Source organism: Erithacus rubecula (assembly GCF_903797595.1).
Source record: "Erithacus rubecula genome assembly, chromosome: 4".
Lineage (NCBI taxonomy): Eukaryota > Metazoa > Chordata > Aves > Passeriformes > Muscicapidae > Erithacus > Erithacus rubecula.
The window spans coordinates 44424762-44441091 of NC_136686.1; positions in this window are offsets into that span (position 1 = coordinate 44424762).

The window sequence follows — 16330 nt, forward strand, 5'->3', positions numbered from 1 at the left end:
TATATGTTTGTACATACCTTGAGTGGTCCACTCCCAAGCAAGTTTTAAAGTTGTTTTAGAGTACCAAACATTAACTCTAGAGCCTTTTGCCAAAATAAACACCAAGTCAAACAGAAGCAGACCTTCCTGATAGCCAGTCTGTGCAGCACTGTTCAAACAGCTGGAGCACCTACTGCTGTGAGACCCAGTACTGAAAGCCTGGGTGGGAAAACATAAATGAATTGCAGTGGGTTTCACAAGGTTACAAGTGATGAAAGTTGCCACAGTTGCTCAATGCTTTGATGTTTAGAGGATCTTAGTGTTTATTTCCTTCTTTACTAAAAAGGCAGCTGTTGATGGAAAAAAATACTGGGATACATGAACAAAGTCATTTTGAGCTGTTCTGAATGGGTTTATTGAATTTGGTCTGATGCATTGAGAATTCCTTTGTCTATATTCAAAATTTATTATTTCAAAAATGTTTTTAAATGCTATATACATGCAAGTATGCACTTTTTTTGTCTGTGAGGCAACACAAATTCTCAGGGGAAAAAAAAATGAGCACAGAGAAAATGAGCACTGAGCAAAAAAATTTCCAAGCTACAAGTGCCCAACCACAGATTATTTAAAGACTTGCTTGATGAACTCTGATTTTTCTGCATATAAACACTCACCTAACCTTCCATCAACTTCTTCTCTGTATAATTCCACTTTCTACAAACTGCATTTTTGCATGGCTAAAGGTGATGACAAAGAAAAGAAAATAATATTTTAGAATCTGTGTGAGGCAAGATTAATGAGCGGGTTAAACTCAGTCCCTTTGAATGGGAATTTATTGATTCTCACTATAACAAAAAGAAGAGAATGATGGAGAATTCATTTGCTCACTTTGTCTAACTCTCTTCTCTGGAGTGGTGAACTGAAAAGAACTGGAGGTACTGGTTGTGAGATTGTGAAAGGAATATATGAGACCTCAGAAACCTGCATCATTTACCATACCACCAATTCTTAGTTTCCTCTTACATTCTTACTTTTATTGTTGGCAGCTTTAGATGCACATATGTTATCTTAAATTCAGAATTTGAATAAATTCACAAAAGAAAATTATGTGCTCACTTTACAAGGTCAAAAGCAATTTTTTTGTCACTGACAACTCAGCCTGACTGTATTGGACATTTAAAATTCAATTTGTGTTATTTCTGCCAAATCTAGTACATAAGCATTAGCAATAATGATTTGGAAGCCACATTTTGCTGGTTTAGCTGTTATTCCAAATGTGACCATAACTACAGCATCTAAGTGGAGCACTGATAGCCTTGTTAAAGATTCATGCAGTGCCTGGGACACAGCTCTATTCTAGAGCTACATCAGTGCCCCTGGACTGACAAATAGAGCACTGTTTTTCTCACTGTAGTGTGACTGACAAAAACATCTCATCATATTTTTATAAAGTAAGTTTTATGAGCACAGCAGCATGGAACAATAATTTGTGAAATTAAAATAACAGTAAATTAAAAAATAGCATTTTTAAAACTATCTGTAAATCTCATTCTCATTTAGCTTGACTCACCTTGGACTTAGCAGCAAATGTGATAACTGATATCAAACTGCTTTTAAAACAGTGATGCAAACTTCAATTTATGCTGTCATGTCGATGCAAACTGTAATAATTAAAAAAATTTTGCAATTACTATTCACTATATGAACTTATTTGTTTCTAATTTTATACAAGTCAACATCTGTAAATCTTGGAAAAGCTATTGATATACACAGGTGTGAGAATAGCACATCTGTGGATCATTCTGTGCAGACACCACAGGTGCAAATTCTGTGCTACGTCATGACCCACAGTGCCCTGCTGACTATAACATGACCAGCACATATGAGACATTGCAGCTACTGTTTCTAAAAGCAGCTCCTATGTCCATCAAAGATATTTGGCCCATATTCTGTTTCAGTTGAGCACCCCAAATCACAAGGCACATTCACAAATGTGCCAAATATTATGCGTCTTTCCTGACATTTCACTTGTGAGCTGCCCTATCACTTCTTCCCACTGGGCAGCTTAAAGTCACATCTTGACAGCTTGCTGCACGACCTTGTGCTGCAACAGTTCTAAGCTATCACAGAAGTTCAAAAACTAAAATACTTCTAACCAAGTAGATTTTGGCTTCTTATTCTGCTGGTTTTTTCTCTGCTACCTCTTGTGCAATGGTAAGAAAAGGGGTGAGCAGTATGTACTAAATTACATTTAGTCCAAACCACCTGGCCTATATGTCCAGAACTTTTTTTAACCCTGAGAGGCAGATTCTGCTACATTCAGAGTTCTGCTCTCTTCTGAGATGCTCCAAGCTCTCATTGCTAATGATACATGTGAAAAACAAAGGAAATACACAGTGAGATATGCTAGGATAAACACTTGGGAATGTAAGGCTGGGCTTTGGTGAGAGAAGCCATAATAATAAAGACATCAAACAGCACACCAAACTTCCTCATCTCCCAGCTGCACCTGTGGAAGGCAGAGGCTGTGGGAATAGTGTTGTCCTCTCATGCCACCAGAATTGTTTCCCATCACATGGGCCAGAGTTGCTATTGGGCTAGGATGTAGTGAAAAGGATATAGCAACATGACTTCCTTCAGAATCTGCAGAAAAGCCCTTTATTAAAGAAGCAATAGCACTTTTATAGACTAGATCATAGAGCTGAGGATACAAGTAGCTTCATTGGTCCAAGAAAGGTAACGCCTTCTGTAAACATACTTTTACCAAAACATCACATTTCCCATGTATTCTTCTGTGCACAACAGCAGGTGCTAGCTTTGTTATTAATTCTTCCCCTTCTGTTTTCCTTTGAATAGCTTGAGAAAAGCTCAAGCTCCTTTTTCCCAAGCTCTCCATAGTATCTACAGGCCAATGCTACTCTAGTTGTGTGAAGGTTGTTGTGTTATCTGATGCACCAGCACCATCCCAGCCACCCCTGGCTGATCTTTGTGCCTCCTTCTGTCCCTTCAGCACTGACCTTTTCCTTTCCCCTGGAGCTGGTGCCAGGGGCTGTGTGTGATGTGCACCAGCAGGCAGCAGCAGCACTGCCAAGAACTCACAGAGCACACTCCCACATGGCCAAAGAAGTGCTGTAAGACCATGGATGTGGGGAAAGAGCATCATGGGCCATGGAGAGGTACACCTACTCTGGCTATATTCAACAACACATGGCTCTTTATCATTATACCTTCATTTTTCATTGCTATTTGAGAAGCAAGACTCTTAAACTAACTTTATATTTGAGGTTGGTTCAGAATGGTTTATCTCACACAGTGCAGTCCCACTTGGACTGGAAAAATTGTGGCCTCACAGCAGTTAAGCTGATAAGAAACTACTACCTTAAAGTGTTTTTCCTAATTAAAAGTAAAATGTATATTTTTTTATACAAATAAAAATGTCTTACAACTTTACATCGTAATTATAGTTTTAAAGTGCCAAATTCTTTGAAAAATCATTACAAGCCAGCTAAAGGGAGAGTGGAAAACAGTTTTATCATAATTATACAATTGTGAAGTTTTACAATAAAGAAGTTTTTAAGAATTTCCGTTTGTCTGAAGTGCCTTGTAGATTTCTTTACAGTGTTTTAATTGCACAATCAAAAGAAAACACCTGTTTGAAATTAGCATACATCCAAATAAGGAACAAAGACATGCATTTTCAACAATGAGAACAATTAGCCACTGGAGCAGACTATCAAAGGATACAAAGAATTCTCATTCACTCTCCTTAAATCAAGAGTAGGTCTGTTTTTAAAAGACACTGTCTCTTATTCTGGGATCGTTTCTTTGAAATTCTATGATCTGTGCTATGTAAGAGATTGCAATAATGATGGTATTTTTTTGCTAGAGATGTCAGAGAATATTTTGGCTCTTGGGACAGTCACATAGCACATCCCTGAGCTCTGGCTCCTGTCAGCTGCCATCAGCCTGCAATCCCTCTTTCCTGCAGATGAAACAGTCAGCAAGTTTTAGAGATATTTATGCCTATTTGGTCTGAAGCTTTCACACTGCTTCTAGTACAACCTTCCACCTTGAAGCCTCTTTACTTTTTAGAATGAAAATTGTATAGTAGTTGCTCTGAAAGTATTTTACAAAAGGAAAAAAGAAATTCATCTATTTAACTAAAATCTAACAGCCCAATTCAGATGTGTTTTAAGCATCTTTCATTCATTTCACTGTCCCTACCTTTAAAAACACACCTGTTATTTCTTAGACTTGAATATTTGGATTATGGTGTGTCAAGACGTGTTCAAGCTCTGAATTAAATTTGGTCATAAGCATGAATAGCTCACATATATGCTGTGAAGCAATGAACCAATTCCAGTCCAGTTTACTGCATTTATACCCTAAATATTTCTCATCCCTGCTGGTCTGGCTGGGGGTGTAGACTACACCTGCTTGTCACTTCAATAACTAGGGGATGTGCCTGCACTCAGTAAAGGACAGAGCCAGTCACCTCAGGACTTGTCACCCAAATCCAGCCTACCTGTGTTGTATCCTCCAGGCTCTGCAGAAGGACAGATCCTGAACAGGAAAGCTGTTGCTGGCCTACTTATAAGCCAGGTAGGGATTTCTGCTAGGAAATCCACTCAGGTAAAGGGGGATTGTGTTGTGATGGTTCCTTTCTGCTATTGCTCTGTTCTGTCTTTTGTTTTCCTCTCAATTCTTTGATTGCTTGTAAACAGAGTGGATTTCCTGTGGGAAGCAGTGATTCACAGCCACCTGGACCACAGTGACCACGAAGTGACTGAGTTTAAAAACTGTTGACAGGAGAGTAAGAAGCAAAACTTCAGCTTCTGGGCATAAGGGCAGACTTCAGATTGCTCTGGGAATTAGTAAGTATGGTCCCTTGGAAAAATGTTTTTTCAGGTCCTGAAGTCCATCAGTGCATCACTTTTTAAACATCACTTCCTAAGGGCAGAGTAACAGGCAATTCCCAAATGTTGGAAGTCATGCAGGTGAGGCAGGTCAGCTTGGCTGAACAGGATCCTTCCCTTGGAAATAAGGCAAATTAGGAAGGTGCCCAGTGGAAGCAGGGCAACATGGGACAAATATAGAGACACTGTTTGCCACCATAGGGAGAAAATTCATATAGCCAAAATTCAGCTGAAGCTGCCAGAACTGTTGGGAACAAAAAAACCAAATTTTTCAAATATATTAATAGAAATTGGCCAGGTGCAAAATTAATATCAACCCATCCCAGGATGAGGATGGTCACCTCACAAACAGGGACATGGACAAGCCAGAGAGATTTAACATGTTCTTTGCCTCAGTCTTCAACATGGATGAGGGACCAAGAGGGTCTCAGTGTCCTGAGCAGGAGCACCATGGCTGTGAAAATGATCAACTCCTATTCAACCCTAAAACTGTGCAGGGTCCAGTGTTCCAGTTGGATCCCTACTAATCTATGGGGCATAAAGGGATTCATCCAAGAATTCTCTAAGAACTGCTGATGTGATTGTAAAACCTCTCTTGATGATTTTCAAGCAGCTTGGGAAACCAGAGAAGTCCTGGCTGACTGGAACCCTGCAAACCTTGTCCCAATTTTCAAGGCCAAGAAGGAGATCCCTGGACTACAGGCCTGTCAGTCTCACTTCAGGGTCTGGTAAAGTTGTGGAGAAGGTTATTTTGGGAGGTATTGAAAAAGTCCTGAAAGACAACACAGTCATTGGCTACAGCCAGCATGGCTTCATGAGAGGAAATTCCTGCTTATCAAGCCTGATTTCATTTTATGACAAGGAAACCCACCCAGCTGACCAAGGGAAGCCAGGTGATGTGATCCCTTTGGATTTCAGCACAGCTTTTGATACTGTTACTGGATTCTTCTGGACAGAGTGTCCATCCCACATCTGGATAAACACTTTATGTGATGGGTGAGCAACTGGCTCATGGTTCAGGCACAAAGGGTTACAGGGAATGGGGTGACATCAGACTGGGGACCTGTCACTGTGGGGTTCCACAGGGCTCCATCCTCTGCCATGTGCTCTTCAGCATCCTCAAAAATGACTTGGGCATTGTACAGGAAGGGATCCTGAGCAAATTTTCAGATGATACAAAACTGGGAGGAGCTCTTGGCTCCTTTGAGGAGGGAGAGACTCTGCAGAGAGACCTCGACAAATGAGAGAACTGGGAAAAAACCAACCCTGGAAAATTCAACAAGTAAAAGTGCTCAATTCTGCACCTGGGATGGGGCAGCTCTGGATGTACAGACAGACTGGGGAATGAGATACTAGATGGGAAGCAGTGCTGCAGAAAGGGATCAGGGGGTCCTGGTCTGTGGCCAGTTGAATATGAGTCAGCAGTGCCCTGGCAGCCAGGAGGGCCAGTCCTGTCCTGGGATGCATCAGGAGCAGCATCACAGCCAGGCAAGGGAGGGGATTGTCCTGCTCTGCTCTGAGCTGGGGCAGCCTCACCTCCAGTGCTGGGGGCAGGTCTGGGTGCCACAATAAAAGAAAGATGTAAAGCTGTTAAGGAGCATCCAAAGGAGGGCAATGAAGATGGTGAAGAGCCTTGAGGGGAAGCTGTGTGAGGAGTGGCTGAGGTCACTTGGTGTGTTCAGCCTGGAGAAGACTGAGGGGAGAGCTCACTGCAGTTACAGCTTCCTCATGAGGGGAAGAGGAGGGGCAGGCACTGATCTCTGCTCTGTGGCGACAGTGACAGGACACAAGAGAATGGCCTGAAGTTGTGTCAGGGAAGGTTTAGGCTGGGTATTAGAAAAAGGGTGGTTGGGCAACAGATTCACCAGGAATTGGTCACAGCCCTAAGCCTGTCAGAGTTCAAGATACATTTGGACAACATTCTCAGGCACATGCTGTGACTCTTGGACATGTCCTGTGCAAAGCTGAGAGTTGGTTGGACCCAATGGTCCTTGTGGGTCCCTTCAAACTTAGCTTATTCTGTGATTCTGTGAAATCATAGCTCAGTGGAGGTTTCTGCTGCACCTAGGCAGCAGGCAGGTACCTCATAAAATGTCCTTGTTGTATCTGTCATTTTATTCAATGTTTTTAATTTCCACTCATTTAAAAGAGATGAATATGTGGCTGCAGCCCGAAGCATTTTAATATGGGAAAATATTCAGCCCAAAACACAGAGTCTTCATAATGCAGAGCAGAAGTAGTAATAGCAAGGTGAGGTTGTTAATAAGGTATGACAAATGGTTCATCACTGTAGCATACCACAAAAACTGTAGCCAAACTTATCAAAAGTCTCCTACAGTGCAATTTGTTAGACTTTTGAGTCACTCTCAGGTGGCATAAACGTGCTCCACAGGTTTGTCCTAGGCATGTGGTGTTTAAATAAGATTTTTTTTTATCACTGCTGTCCAATCCCCAAACTTTTACTAGAAATATTTTCCACTTTGAATTTGAGTGAATCAATTCTAAACATTAGCACGAAATTTTCACCAATTTCTTGAAACTGCATTTGTGGCATTGCAAAATGACATGATGAAACTTAAAATTTGCACATTTTTTATATTTATATGAAATCATTAGTATTTTATGAACAAATCTGTGTGAAGAATTTGTCGAAAGTTCATGTATTTCAGGCTTGCATTTGTGAAGTAATTTGCTTGGCTTGACTTTATCCATCCACCTTCAGTTCTTCAGCACCTGCAGCTTTACCTAGTATATGTATGAGCTATTTCCTTGTTTCCTCCAAGTAGATGTGGACTCTTTGTGCCATCCTTTGTACAAACCAAAGACTGCTTTCCCATCTCAGTAGTTCAGAGCAGTTCATCCAGGGAGGGCTGACTGATCAAACCTGGCAGTGTGTTCAGCCACCTCTGCCCATCAGGAGAGCAGCCTCTGCTCACCCAGTGTGAGCAGACCAAGCCTGCACTTGCCTGCAGTGCACTGATTAGGCACACCTGCATCTCTGCACAGCTGCAGGAGACCTCATGCAGGAGGGGCAATTATAGAGTGATTAATAAACAGCTTTGTCTGCGATGCCAGACATGAGAAAAAGTGTTGTGAACACAGTAAGGTAGGTTTTTGAAAAGGAAGTTGCAATTTTAAATGTTGCAGTTAGAGACATTCTCTCTGAAAACTTCAGCAACTGTAGGACTGTATGTTTAGAAGGTAAACCATTCCATAGGTGTTCCAGGGTCAGGAGTTTGAATTCTCTGCTTTTTGTAGTCAGTTCTATCTAGAGTCATTGTAGTAGAGCTTTATCTGCCTTACTGCCAGTTTATCTTGCAGCTGTCCACTTTCAACCATGATTTTCTTGCCACTAGTGTAATGGGAATTTGTACTATGGTATGGTTTTATTTTTATATAAGTAAATTATTTTCCATTTATTTGCATTAATATGTCTTTATACTAAGCTGAACTAGAAAAATCCTAATGCAGTCTTCATAATGTCAAATTGTCAAATGGGAGTGCTTGTGGAATACAAACATTTTAAAAGACATAGGTATTAAAGAACGGGAACATGCAAAATGGGTAGATTTCCAGGACCCTTAGTTTGGGGAGGTTTACTTGAACCTTAGCATTTAATTTGTCAGTCATGAAAGGCAAGACCCTCGTGCCCAGTCAGATTATCAGCATTCTGTTAGGGGGACCCTTCACTGAGCAGCTCTGCTGGATCAGAGGCTGGTTTGACTGACTTAGGGAAATGCATAAGGGAGATCCCTCAGCAGGTCTTTCCACTTTATGACCCCTCACTGGGTCTTAATCTTTATTTCAGTATAACCCACTGCCAGCAGCTGTCAGTGCTTGTGAGGGACTCACACTAACAGAGTAACACCCTTTATTAATATGAAATTGTGACAGGTTAAGGTTTGAGGATGGTTGGTGGTAGTAGCTAACTGCAAAAATGTGTTCAAAGCAATAAAATTATTTAGCATGGATAGGGATGCCAATAGGGATCCCTATGAGGAAGAAGACAAGTTAAGCCCATTGTTTGATGTCAGCAGTTGCAATGGAGCCTTCCCTAACTCTTCCCCCTACTCTCAACTTACATTTTTTACTATTTCTTTATGTTTAGATCGAGTTTGAATTACTTTATTAATAAATTCAGTGTTTACTGATGGGTTTAAAATTAACTGTCTTCACTTTTGAATATGCAGTCAAAAAGAATACAGAGTGTATGCCCAGTGAGGGTGATCATACCTTGGAGGTGGGTAGCTTTGGGATGAAGGTGTGTATTAAGGGTATAATCTGAGAAGAAGAAGGGTATGAGTGTATAATCTGAAAAGAGTGATTTTGCCACAGTTGTTGGCTGAACAGCAAGACATCTCCTATCTCCCCTGGTTGACAGGTGTTGTGTTATGCATCTTCTCAGATGCAAAGTACCTCCCTGCAAGGACTCCAACAGAGTCTGGTCAGTCTCTCCATTCTGCTTCACCCTCCATCCATGCTCTTTAGCAGGTGCTATGGTTGCACATTGTGGTGTGGGGAATCATCATGGAATAGGTTTTGAGTATGGCAACTCCATTCCATCCAGGGACCAGCAACTGTATGTTATAATTTCTATAACATTATTATTTACACTAGGATGTGAATAAAACTTCTTGGTTTCCTCTAATTGTATCCCCAGCCATCTTTCACCAGCTGTGCATCTGAAAAGTAAGTTGTCTTAATTATAGCTGTAATGCTAGATAAGAGGCAAATAAGGTCAAGAAAGACAAAATAGGTGTTGAAAGGTAAATGCAAGTTTTTGTTACTAATTTGATTTAGATTACCATTAAATTTTCTTCCAAAATACTGTCTTGTTTCATGCACTGAGGCCAAATAATGTTAGCCAAAGTATAATAAAGGTCTCAAGTTCTTAAAACAGCAACCAAGTGGATGGATATGAATAATGTAAGGACAAAGTCATAATCCAGTGAATCATGCAAGGCAGAGTCCACAGAGAGCCCCAAGTTATGGTCTCCCGGTCACCCTAATCAGGAGACCTGGCATGTACTGTTGTCATTTCCTCTCAGTGACCCCAGAGAAGGAAATGCAGATGTGCAGAGGAGTGGCGGGGCAGAAGAGTTACCCCCAGCCTGGAGTTTGGAGCAGGAAGCTCTCTAGGGCTGACTCACCAGTATATTGGCACAGCAGCCACACTGTGTACACCTGACTGCAGCTTCTGCCCAATTCTGAATTCATTTAAATTCACCAAGTACTCTTCTCTTCAAAAGTGGGATGAATCCACATCCACTGGGTTTCTGAGATGTCATTCTGAAACAGCTCATTTTCCATTGCATTGGGTAGTGAGCACAGAAATGTTATCCAGGGCTCTGGGTTGCATTTCCAGCTGATGGGCATCTGAGCTCTCCATTGCTCAAACCCTTTGGACTGTGAAGAAAACTTATCCACAACAATGTGACTGGCTTAAATATCTAATGGAACAAACAAACATGAAAATTGTGATTCCTAGTGTGTAGTAGAAAATGTAGCTTTGTATCCACACAATTGAATACAGTTCAGCATTGGTTTATTAAAAACATAATTAATGAGATTACAGTTGTCATTAATCTAATTTATAATCAATGTTTATTGAATGTATAAGTTCTTGACTTTTGCAGAATTAAAAGGAAAGTACATGGTGAGTCATGCTGTTGCCTTATGCAGTATCAGACAACACACTTTATAAAAAACACCGTGTTTGCTTCTCACTTGATATGTCTGCTTTAAAGGATGATGTACAGTTACAGGTGTAAGTCTGTTCAGATCAGTTTATCTAAAAGGTCACAACTGCACTTGATAGTGTTGAATTTCTTGCACTGTATGTCTTCCAATGCTTGATAATTTCAAGATCATAAAAGCTTATTTAAGCATTTCTTTATACCAAATTATATATGATATAATGAATAACACAGTGAGTTGCTGTACATGCAGTTTCCCATGCAGACTAGCATAAGACTGAAGGCAAGGACACAGGGAGCTTAAGTGGTTGCTAATGGCCACGATTTGGTGTATTTTAAATGCACAGAGCCAAATCCCAGCAAAGCAGAGTGAGAGCTTTACAGCAGCCTGCAAGGTTAACAGAGGCATTGCCTCTCCCTCCTGGTTTTTTTGTTACTAATATGCAAAGAGGGCAAATGAAAATACTTATCTTTATACTTATCTGTTTGTGCCCCTTACTGGAGTGCAGCATGACTTGAGGAACAGTGATGTGGTGATCACAAAGTCAACCTGAACTTAGAAAAAAATAGTTTTCCCATTTATAAATCTCTTGTCATCTATGGAATAGTGCCTGTTTTCTCCCTTTCTTGCTTTCTCCCTCTCTCCCTCTCTTTTCCAGCTATTTTTATCTTCCATTCTTTCCTCTATACTGAATTTTAGCAGTAATTCTGCCGTAATTCTACAAAAATGCTGCATTATATAGAGGGATTAGACACTAACTTTACATCACAAAATTCAATTCTATAGAATTGCTTGATAAACCAGTAGTTTATCAAACAGTATTTCTCTTTCACACCCAATTTTATAAAACTCTTATAAAAGCCTGTCTTCTGCCATGCAAACCATGAAATTAAGATGGGTACAAACCAAGACCCCTTGAGACTGCTGAGACACTTCCCATGGGCTTTGCTTAGCGTGCCTGGCTCTCCCAAGGCATTCAACAGCCTAGACCATTCAAGGAGGTGTGAAACCTACTCAAGAGGCTTCCTGCTCTTGTCCTTTATCAGTCATGGATCTTGGCTCATTCACAGCACAGAGGGACAGACAGGCAAGTAGTTTGTATGAATAAATAAGGAGTTTCTGAGGAGCTTTATCCAGACTTTCCCCCAAGCCAGTCATTGTTTTTTGTCTTTAGAGTTCAGGCCACTCCTAATTGTCTGTGGTTGCCCTAAAAGCAGAAGGGATTCCTCACTAATAAAGTGGATTTAATAAGGTAGCTTTTTGCCTTTTCCCTTCAGAGCCACTGGAAAATTTGCAGTATGGAGCTGCCTTCTGTCCTCCACTGGAGAAGGTAGTGCCAGGAGCACAAGCAGCTGGCATCCCCAGAAAGATCACTGGTAGAGAGCTTCAGAAATTTCCACGTAGATACTACAGTGTAGTGGCTTAAATGAGCCTGTGTGCTCTGTGATCTCCCTGTCATCACATATATGCCAGATATGCTCATGCCCTGTGGTCCTGAGGAATCTAAATGTCCTCCTGCAGCCCTGTATACTGCTGGAAAATCAAAGGAGCTCCTTCATGGCTCTGAACCACACCAGACAACACAGGGATTGTGGGAGCTTAACTATTTACAGGCAGTTTTGTATTTCTGCACTAATAAGCACAGGCTGACACTCTTGTTTTCTCCTGACACACACAGCTTCATGTCACTGGGGACTGACCTGCATAAAGAGCCATGAGGCAGGTTTGTGGCTCCAGCCTGAGGCTGTGCCCTCCGGAGGGTTGTAACATCCTGAGAAGGAGGCTGTGTTTCCTCACAGCGATGCTCTAATCTTGAATCATTGAATATTAAGGTCAAGGGCAAGATATTCTCCACTATAATTCCATTAAGCAGCAGTTGATAAGTTACAAAAAGAAGTTGGCATGTATTTCAATTTTTATACTTTATATAGCTAATACCGTATTTGTGTTATCTGTCCAACCTACTCAGAACTTATTAAACTTTCATGTCTCTGGAGAAAGCTGTTCAGAAACTTTCCAATTAGAGATTCTGTTTACTATTTCTTTTCCATTCTTCTATGAAATCTAGTTCTCACCTTTCCATTCCTTTCCCAGAGCCACCCACAGACACATATCTCATATGTACCACCAAATCACACATACTACAATTGTTAAATAGCTCACCTAGTTCATGCTTACTCTGAGTGCAGAAATTATCTGTTCCCTTCAATCTCCCAATGTTTTGACAAATACTGTTTTCACTCAGGCATGTGTAGTTTTGGTCAAAAAATTCTCCCCTGACACCTACCAGAATTCTGAACCCTCAGCAGCATCAAGACCTCCTAGATCAGAAAAACATCCTGAGTCCTGCCATTATCCATACTGCTCTAGGGTCTCCTTTGCAGACAGTGCTCTCAGAAGAGCTACAAGTCTTACAAAGCTCAGCTGGGAGTCACAAAAGGACATGACTGCCTGAAGTGGAACTGTGCTGGGATTTTAGCACCTTTGTAAGTCTAAGAGAGAAGTTCCGTTCATGGCCAGAACAATCCTCCAGTCCTGGTTCATGAGGCACTGTAAAAGTAGGCCTGGAAAAGTAAATTTATAGTCTAAGGAAGAAGTAGATGTCACTGAGGAAATGTAAAGGTCTTGATACTGGTTTTGTATTTTATCTAAATGGAATTCTACATAAAATGAATGGAATTCTACATAAAATGCATGAGCTATCCATGGAATAGTTTATATCCAAATATTCCTGCAATCTAAGGCTTAAGGAGTTAAACTTTATCCAGTCCCAAAACTCTGGGTTTGTTTTCTGCAAAGTGTCCTGTTTCTGCAGGCAGCTGTTTAGGTACCTCAGTGCATGAGAGGGCTGCAGAATATGGAACCTGGCCTGAAAAAAGCATGTCCCTGCCACCAGCAGTAACTAAATCCCACTGGCAGGGCAAGGGTGTAAGACCTAACTGTCATCAGGGATTTTTATTAGAAAATGTTGGCAGTTCCATATTTAACACATTGTCTGTTTTGATTCTCATTCATATGCTCAATGACTAGAGAGTTTAAGTGTTTTATTCAGGGGTGTAGATACCACTGGGCATATAAAATTTAGTATAGTGACTCAGAACATTATCATATTAACCTTCCTTTAGGGATCTAGTTCATACTCTGTCCTCTTTATTTTTTCATTTCCAATATTAACTAGGCCTTTAAAGGCTGTACCTTGTTTTAGAGCCTATCCTCTGTTGAGCCAAAAGTCACTGATGGATGAGAACCAGCAAGCAATTAGCAAAAACAAGTACTTAGGTCATTAATGATGTAGCTTGTTCTGACTACCTCCTAGCAAGATATCTAAATGCAAAAGTTCTTCTCACTCCTCTCTCCTCTGCCCTGAATTTATATTTAAGCCAATTCAACAGATTAGACATGTCACAATATGAAAATTAATTTATTTGTTATACACACAATTTGGATAATGGTCATGGGACATCCCTCCCATGATATGGAATGTAGACACACCTCATCTACCTTGCATTAGTGCAAGGATTTTTTGATTATAGTATTTTTGATCACTATTTGCACCAGAGTCCAACCCTATGTGACCACAGGGTTACCCTGCCATCTAGAATTGCACCTTCTTTCTGCTACATCTTGAAGAAATAACTAGAATCTACTAGAAATTAAAGTATTAACTAGAAATATGTTACTGATGCCTTGTAGGCAAGCTAAATATGAATCATTGCAAGAGCACAACATACCACTTACTCTCTGAAGTAAGTAAAACCCAGTATTTTGCCAGTGTTATAAAGGTGTTTCTTCCATACTAGAAACAAAAGTAAGAGGATTTTTAAAAGATAGCTTATCAAATTATAAATAAAAAAAAAGATAAAATTACTTGCTTTGTTGTTTTAAGCACATACATACTTTAAAGTTTGGGCACCTGTGCTCACAGATCAGTCTAGAGTCCTGTTTTGCAATCATAAGGTATGATATGCTGATTAAATATTTTAAATATAGAACATAAAATCCCAATCCAAATCTGAGAAATGCTAACAGTATTCCACTTGTGTGTAGATGAAATATGCTTATTCTAACACTCAAATATTTACCCTAAATTCCAACTCTGAATGACTGTACATGTTAAAATGGAAAACCCAGATGTTTAACCTGTTGGATACAGGAATACAGCTATTTTAAGCACACTTTCTGTAGAAATTGAAGTAATTGAGCTAAATTTAGCTGATATTTATGAATTGTTTAAAATATATTTTGACACACATTAAAAGCCCACTAATTTTTAATGAATGTCTGTATTAATAGATCCTCTCTATTTATCCCTTGTTTGGTTGGGTTTTTGTTTTTTCTTTTTTTTTTTCTCTTTTTTTTTTTTTGGTTTTTTTTTGTTTTTTTGGTTTTTTGGTGTTTGTTTTTTTTTTTGGTTGATTGGTTGGTCGGTTTGGGTTTTTTGTTTGTTTGTTGGTTTTTTTTATTTGTTTAGTTATTTTTGTTTCTTTGTTTTTTCAGGTCATATTGACTCTCCTGAGCTCTCTGTAACATTTTTCTGCCATTGTCCAGAGACAGATTGAATTCTTTGACTTTCCTCCACCCATAGTCCTGGGCTCATCAATCATCCCTTATCCCTTTTCTTGCTCTCCAGTCAGCTGAGCTGACCCCTTGACAATGAACCAAATATTTTGGGTTGAAATGCATGAGAAACAAAATTTTCACCTTGCAGATTACATACAAACAACTACCACACAAATGTATGGTTCTACTATGGTTCAAGGATATCTATGATTCCATGAGAAGGAGCAAAAAGATCCTTAAAATGCACAGTGCTTTGAATCCCCAAGATTCAGTAAAAAAACCCACAACCAGGCTTTTCTACTTCCATGGTGAGTGAACTGGTTAGCTATGGTTAAAATAAGGCGTGTGTCCAAGACATGTAAAATGGACAAGTTCTGGGAAAACTCCTCTGTGATGGGACTATCAAATGAGTCTATAGACTTTAATGAAAACAAAAAAAAAGAGTATCTATTGTTCCATGCAAAGAACCATTTTCAGTTTAAGTCAGCTGAGAAAGCAGGAACCCATCTATGGTACTGCCAAACCCTGGTGACCACAGTCCTCCTCACAATAATACTCCTCCAATGGTTAAAGTACATTCTGCTGGATGAGGTTTGGTAAAGCTGAAGATATTCAAACATGAGTTTTAATCCTGTGATTTATTGTGTGAAGCTTTTACCTAACTCGTCAGGAACCTGGACTTTGGTCCTTGCTCTGAAGTTTATGAATTTTGCTTTAAAGAGCTATGAGGTAAATTAGATTGTAGGGGCTTTCAACAGCTAAGTGAATATCAAGATTCTAATTTCTGTCATGGTTGTTTTAACTGTAAGATTGAAATGTGTCCAATGTCTTTGATTTCTCTCGCTAGGAATCTGGCACTTGACTGCATTGTGAGCAGGACAGGTGCAGGATGCTTTCTTCACTTCTTATCCCTCTATCTGAGGACCTTGATTCTGTCAGAATGTATTAGATGTTATTTCCACTGTACAGGGAAGTAAAGCAATACCTGATGTCTCTATCCCAGTGAAGCTGGAAATCTGATCCACTTAGACCAGGGGCTTGTCACACTGCATAAAGTGAACTACCAGAAGTAAGGCAATGTTGTGCCTTTTGGAGAAGTATGTATAAACCTCATGAAAAGGATAGGTTCTTTCAGAATTTGTTATCTCCAGATAAAGGAAGGTCTGCAATCATTACTT